This window comes from Panicum virgatum, chromosome 5K (assembly GCF_016808335.1).
Source record: "Panicum virgatum strain AP13 chromosome 5K, P.virgatum_v5, whole genome shotgun sequence".
Classification (NCBI taxonomy): Eukaryota; Viridiplantae; Streptophyta; class Magnoliopsida; order Poales; family Poaceae; genus Panicum; species Panicum virgatum.
Window position 1 is genome coordinate 32,793,669 of NC_053140.1, and position 8,185 is coordinate 32,801,853.

An 8,185-nucleotide genomic window follows, 5' to 3' on the forward strand; every position below is an offset into this window, starting at 1 on the left:
AGGGGCTGTACCAGGCTGAAGTTCAATGATAAATTCGATATCCCGGTCGGGCGGCATACCAGGTAAATCATCCGGAAACACATCTGCATATTCACGGACTACCGGAATATCTTCGAGACGAGTATCTTTCATGGCATAGGCACAAGAGTTCTTGCATTGGTGATGAGGTAAATATAGAACCGAATGACCATGAGTTGGAGAATTTATTTCGACAGCTCGGGAAGAGATATCTAACCTTACCCCATGTCTGTTCATCCAATCCATTCCCAGAATAATGTCCATACCTTCTAGTGGCAGCAATATTAAAGTGGTAGGGACAGTTTTACTACCCAAACTTAGTGGCGCATTATTAACGATTTGGTTTGATGCAACTTTGCCACCCGGAGTAGATATCATGAATGACCCTTTTGTGTGGCAAAAATCTAACCCAACCCTTGCTCCGAATTTAGAACTAATGAAGCTATGAGATGCACCAGAATCGAATAAAATGACTGCGGGGTGATGGTTTATAGAGAATGTACCCGACATGATTGGTGCTCCCTCAGGTAGTTCAGCAAGGTTGGTGAAGTTAAGTCGGCCCTGCCTGACTTGGATGGTTTGCCTCTTGCCCTTGTTCTGATCGTTTCTGCGAGGAGCCTGCCCTTGAGATTGTCCCGCCTGGGGGCACATCTTGGCAAAGTGATCCGGACTCCCGCATCTGAAATAGCGGTTATTATTATCGGGGCGAGCGGCTGGCTGGGCATTCGGCCTAGGGCCGTTCTGCTGCTGTTGAGGTGCAAATCGAGCTTGCTGGGGAAGCCCGAATCGAGTCTGCTGCTGCTGTTGAGGAGGCCTAATAATCCAACGCCCTGGCTGAGGGGCCTTCTGAGAGGATGCGGGTGGGTTATTTTGCACAATACGATACCTCGGTGCAAAGGCACTCGAGGGTCCAGCAGGTGCCTTGCGCTTCTTTTCAGCGCGGTGTGCAGAAATCAGATCCTCCTGAGATATAGCCATATTCACCAATTCATTGAATGAGTCTGCTCGGACAAGATTTAGCCTCTCCTGTAACTTGGTACTAAGGCCCCGACGGAAGCGTTCACGCTTCTTAGCGTCGGTATCCGCGTGATGTCCAGCATACTGACACAATTGATGGAATACTTGGGCATACTGCACCACAGTACGAGTGCCCTGAGTCAAGGCCAAGAACTCGTTGAGCTTACGGTCAAGAAGTCCAGCTGGAATATGATGATCTCGAAAAGCCAATTTGAATTCATTCCAATTCACCACATGATCAGCCGGTAGCATCCCGTGGTAATGATCCCACCACATACGAGCTGATCCGCGAAGCTGCTGCGCGGCATAGCGAGTCTTGTTCGCTTCGGAACAAGGAGTAGTCAATAGAGAAAACTTGGACTCGATCGTGCGAATCCAAGCGTCAGCGTCCAGAGGCTCATCCGCTTTATTGAACAGCGGAGGCTGAGTACTGAGGAAATCTTGGTAGCTCGCCTCTTGTGCGTGATGAGCATGATGCCCACCCCGCGGTTGCTGCTGAGCTTGAACCAGCTGCCGCAGAATTTCCGTCTGGGCGGCAAGAACCTCAGCAATACCCACTGGTGGAGGAGGTGGAGGTGGATCGCCATTCCCTCCGGCTCCAAAACCACTAGGGGTGCCTCGAGTTGATCCAACCATCTGAAATGTGAGTACTTTTGCATTAGGCTCATCATTATCATCATTTCAAATGGAATATACAACTCAAATGACATGGAAATACTGGAAATTGCTTAATCAGGTTGTGCAGCAAAACCAGCGATACGAAAACGCTCATAACTGGAGTTCGGTACATGATATGGACTTGAAATTTTTACAAGAGATAGGAAATTTCATGATCTACAACTTTGGTAGTCATCACAAAGTCAGATTTCCAAAGTAGGTTAGTCGAAAAATTCAATTACTCCTCCTCTGGTTTTTCTGCTTCACAGAAAACAGAGCTTCTGTAATTTGCGATTATCTCCTGCAATACCAATCCGTTTGGGCTGAAATTTTGCGAGCAGGTTCCTGATGAAATTTGGAACAACTTTGGTATTCAACTCAAGAGCTAAATCAGAAAGGAAAAGAGGATAAAAATTCGAACTAGCTGCTGCCTTCAGCTTTTTGCAGATCACTGATAATTAACACTAGTAGCATTAGGGGTTCATTACATCCATCGTTCTCTCATTTCTACTTGGTCACTCCTAACATCAGTACTAAGGGGGTTACTCAACTCTAAGTTAGCCTAGTAGCCATGATCCAAAAGTAGGCCACACTAAGAGGAGTCTACAAAAGCTAAGAAACAGCGCCTCGGTCTACATGTTGACCGATGCCTCACTCGCCGCGGGAGTGTGAACCTCAACCGGTGCGGGCTGCGGCGCCTGGTCCTCGGAGTCCATCTCTGAAACGCCCTCTATCTCCTGGGGCTCGTCCTCCTCGTCCACCTGCATCTCGTCGGGAGGTGCGTGAAGGGCATCCTGCGCGTGCTGTATCGCGTGGAGCTGCCCCTGAGCCTCGTCCACCTCAAGCTGCAGGTCGTGAAACTGGTCCTCCAGGAAGTTGATCGTAGCGTCACGATCCGACACAGTGTCCTGAAGCTCGTGAACCTGGCCGTGGAGCTGGGCGATAAGAGTAGCCCTGCTCTCGAGCTCGGTACTAGCCTCCTGAAGCTGCCCATCTCTCAGCTGGACTGCCAGGTGCAAGGCCTGAGCGTGGTCCACCAACTGAGCGACGGCGTAACTCTGGTAAGTGTGAAGCCTGTAGAGGCCGTCCAAGCACATCGCTGTCGTCCGAAGTGCCCCGACCGGGTCAAGGGTAGCGACCACGTCCACGTGTGCCATCCGGTCGAGCCAAAGCGGGTCTGCCGGGTCAGGTGCAGGGAACAACCCGAACGCGGTCAGAACTACCTCCAGAGGGCGCAAAGAGCAAAAGGTGGTCATCGCCCTCATGGCGGTAAGCTCCCAGGTGTCCAACAGGTAGTGACCGACCATCTGAGTCACGATCGGCTCCCACCCGTTGAGCGGGTGCTGTGGAATCACCATCGTCACACTGCAGCGACGAACTCCGTCCTCCACAAACTCGTGGCCATCGTAAACCGGTGGCTGGAGGTAACCGGCTGCACTCAAAAGCTCCCAAAGACGGCGGGGAAACCCGTCCCAGTGCAGGCAGGCGGAGTGCACGTGCCCCTGCGCGTCAACGACCAGCAGCTCTTCCATCTGTCCCAACAAAAGACCGATGGATCAGCTGATGGTAACAAGAACTACTAACTCTGGAACAGTGAAAGAAATGGCCAAAACTGTAGAGAACTTGCTTCAAAAATTCTCAAAAATTTACACAAGATCCCTCTGATATTAAGGAACAATTCACCTAGTCATCACTAAGCTCAATTCGGATTCCATGGGGGTGATATGCTCAGGTATTCAGAGTGATGTCAACCAGGAAAACTGAGTGTCCAGAGAGGGTGTATTTTGACTATAACTCTCAACCCAGACGTCAAAAATTTTTCAAATTTTTATGGTAAGCTCATCACTTAGTTGTCTACAACTTTCATGTTGAACGATTTTTAGTTTGAACAACTTATAATGGTCGAAAAATTTCGTCTGTATAGACTGTTCAGAGTTAACAGTTTTACACAGGGTTGATCCAAAAATACAAATACCATGCTAGAAGGCTTCAAAAATTCTCAAATTTTTACAGCAGCTTGATAACTTAGGAAACATCATTTAGTCTTACTACCCCAAGTCGATTTGAGTAACTTATCAGAAGGTTAAAATTCGTGGAAACCAGGTGGCAGACTTTCTGGATACTCCCTAGGATAGTGTTTTAACTGATTTGCTTGCGATTTCCCCAGAGATTTATTTGCTAATCTTTTTGAGAATGAATGCAGAACCTATACGTCCTCACCAAGAAAAAAATTGCCAAGTAATCTTGGTCTTACGCAATGACTTTGGTGGCATACATATTACGTCTCTCACTATATAGCTACTCGACATAGCTAGATAGCCTGTAATTCGATTTCAAGTTAGCGTACCTGCAGAAGATTGACAGTATACAAAATGAACCTTTCGTGCCAGCACTCACGAAAGCGTCCCCATACATTACCGATCACTATAGAATCGGCATCCATACCATTACCGCCGTATGGACAACGTTAAGCATACGTTATCGAAACAACGTATTGACTGAGTACCGTCTTTGACGGGGAATTGAATTCCAATTTCGAACCATTACTCCCCATATACTCAACCGAAGTTGGTATATGGGCAGCAGCTCAAGTAGGCCACTGCTTGAGCTTCAGCGTTCGGCTCGCATCACCGACGGGAAGGTCAGACTCCCTCAGCTGACTGAGTAAGCATACCTTCGTAGCGACGATGTAGTTGCAGAATTTAAATTGCGGAATTTAAATACTGAAAAGTAATGTGCTGGAAGTTAGCCATACAAAATAAGCCACCTGATTATACCCATAAGATCCCCTAGGGCTTTACGTCCTAGACTTGTCCTTGGAGATCCTAAACTCTTTCAAAAACTTTAGTAGTTTTGAAGTCAAGTTTTGATTTATTGTTTTGAAAACCGAGGCTGTCATCTCTGGTAGGCTGTCTGCGAGCTCTGATGCCAGCTGTGGCGGAACCACCCAAAACTACTGGGCCCGGGTGCACTGATCTTCGTTGCTAAGCAACTCTGACCCAATTTGGCACTCACCGGTAGTTCCTCGAGTGAAGCCTCGATAAAAGCCACGCTAATCCAGGATCAGCAGACAACACTCACACGAAGGTGAGCCCAGAGATTACAACACAAACCATTTCATACATCTCAGAGTGATTGCAGCGGAAAGAAAAATTTATTACAAACCATGTTCAGGCTAGTGAAGTACTAAGGAGTTCCAACTCCTCAAATTATTCAAGTCTCAAAGTTCAGCGGAAGCATTAAAAGATAACTAACGAAATAACGTGACGCATCGGTAAAGCCCATACGAATGCGTCACTCAGCGGGAGGGTGATTAGCACTAGCTGAAGGGCCATCCCACTCAACCGACCAACCCGGAGGCAGAGTACAAGGCCAAGTAAGACTCGCAAACAGATCTTCAAAGTTAGTACCTGAAAAACAGTGCCACAAGCAAGGCTGAGTATACTAATACTCAGCAAGACTGACCCGTCTCCGGATATAACATAGTCCGATAACTAGACATGCAAGGCTTTTTGGTTGGTAGGGTTTGTTTGCCAAAAAAAATGCCGCTAAGTGTTGATCCTTACTTTCAGGTTTTACTTAGCCAGATTCTAGTGGAATTAACCATTCTAAATTTGCAACTAACTCTACTCAAACATGGTAGAGCAACCATTTAATCAACCAGCAGTATTATCATCATCCTGTTCCACTTGTTACTCTATGTGACCGAAATCATTAAGCAATCTCATGCCGTGAGAGGCGGACGATTCCGAATCGACTTTCAACCTGGCCAGGGGAACCTAGACCACACGCATGGGGATTGACTTCGCTCCCGCCCACGCTACTTTTCCCCTTTCTTTCCAGTCCGTGGATCCGGCACACCCTCCCCGACTACAGAGTCCGACCACTCTGCACCCGTACGTCGCGACATAAAAATAAACCCTACTTCTAACAGGAGGGTGCGAGATCGTTCCACTCGCCGGTCCAATCAGGTACTTAAGCTTACCGATTACCATATTTCTCGGTATGTGGCTAGTACTTTCAAACGCTTAACAAAATGAGCCACACACCTCGACCTTAGCCATTTTTGACTATACCAGCGGGGTATCACAACTACACAACCCCGCCCGTTGTCCTTACATTTCAACAGGAAATAAAGTCAGTACATTTCCTATTTGCTCGCGAGAGGCAGGGAACCACTCGACTTCTACCGTGCCTATTTAGCATGGCAACTAGTCGATAAAAAGATCCGGTATCACACATAGGTTCCTATGGATCATGTATCTAGGGTTTTCGATCAACGCCTAGAGAACTTAAATGCAGAAAACCAACTGTTACCATACATTAGTAAATAGATAACAGAATGGTAATTCGGAAAAATAGTGGGATTATGCTCCGGGGCTTGCCTTCTTGGGCACTGTCAGGCAGAAAAACTTCAGGGGCTTGGCCCAGGTCTTGAGACAAGTTAGTACAGTTCAGATTAATCTCCTGCTCCGCACGAGAGTCCGCGGGCACCAGTTCGTAGTCTCCGTCCGCGAGATTAACCGTTTCTATATGCAATGCAAGATTATGAGTTATTCATGGATAACAATTTCTTTCCTTCACGATAAAGTTGTAGTCCACGTAAGTTATTTTAGTGCCGATTTCACATTTCATTGCATGGGCAATCGTTTATAGAGTAGTAAGCATAACTATGGTTATTCATGAATGAGTGGGGTTTTGGGTTTTCATTTTTTTATTTCAACACATAACATGCTTTCATTATTTCTTAACATCACAACTACTAAAGAGCTAGTGATGAACACTAAAGTAACTCAGATTCAAAACAAGTAATTATGGTATAGATTTCAACATTTAACCATAAAGCAGAAACTATAACTAATCATGCAAATGGATTACTCTAGTTACTTCATATTTTTGTACAGAATGTTCCACATGGATTCTGATGCTACAAATTTTATGCAAGAAACTTCAAAGCATACACTCAGTACTGAAATTTTTCCAGATTTTATACACTTATATAGCAGAGGTGATAAAAAGATTAAAAACGGCAAGCCATTAACAAAGATTAAATCTACAGAAAGTTTTACTAAGGATTTGGTTCTCAAATTTTTACCAGAGACTAGTACTGAGTTAAACATACTCCAGAAAATTTTTCAAGATTTAACTCACTATATTAAATTAGTTATTCAGTTAACTTAACATGAGTTTGCATAATTTTCCCAAGATGTATTTGACCAGCATTGCATCTGAACTTTTTATCAAGGGTAGAACATACTCTAATCAAGATCATGCCCAAAAATAAAGATCAGAAACATTGTAGATTTCTCAGAACAAAAATAGTAACCCTAACCATAAGATGCTAAGCATGATTATTCGACAAAGCCAAACTCAGTAACTGCAGCTCAAAATTTTTATATAGGGACACAGAGCTAAAAAGAGACTCCAGAAATAGATATGGATTTTTCCGAGCATAACAACTATATATGAGGAATTAAGTTGATTAAACAAGCATAAATCATGGTATATAGCAAATGAACTCTAATAAATTTGAAATTTAGAGACTTACAGGGATTCAGTGGCACAAGACTGTAGTAAAATTTTTAGAGCAAGTTAATGTACATATTTTCCAGAATTAAATCGAGAGTGCTAACAACAGATTAGAGAATCTTGATTGTTCTAACCTGATAACTGTTTTGGTTTGATGTCATCTTTTTACTGTGATCTTAGCATCCCATTAGTTATAACATATCCAAAAATCAATGTCATTTGATGAGCAGAACTTCATGAACATGCATAAGGTGATTTTCTTAATCTTTTCCCTAGATTAAATTCGGTTGAGTTTCTGCAAATGTGAATGTTACAAAATTTGTAGATTTGGTTACAAGGATTCCAGATCAGTTGAGTTTACATTTTTCTGATTTTTCTGTGATTTGTTTCGCATTTTAGAAGTTCACTGGTATACACTGTAAAACTTGCAGAGACACCCTTGAACGAAAAAAAGAAATTACAACCGGGTCCTTCGCCGGCCTTCTCCGCCGTGGCATCTTGCCGGTGGTGTTCTGCGGTGCAGGGCTTACCGGGGCTGCCACGGGGAGGCGCGTGGGGGAGAAAGGATCGAGGAACACCTACCCTGGTCGACGTTCGAGCGATTGGAGCACAGGTTCAAGCTCGTCGGCGTTGATGGCGGGTCGGTTGTTCGGTTCGCCGGCGCTGGAGGCGAAGGAGGGCTTGGGGTAGGGGAACAAGGCGCGCACGAGCACTGCGTGAGCTCGTGGATGCTCCTGGGGTAGCTATCGGGCTCGGTCTTCCCCGGAGCTGGCCGGTCCGCGGTGAGCCCGAGCTCGCCGGCGGCGGCGCAAAAGGGGAACGGCGTCGGGAGGGGGTTTGGGTTCGATCCTGCGCGCGTGGAGCGTAACTGGGAGGTGGCGAAGCTGTTGCGGTGGTCGGAGGGGGCAATGTGGGGCTGGGCTAGCCGGTCCGCGCGAGCTGGATCTCGGCGGCCATGGCGGAG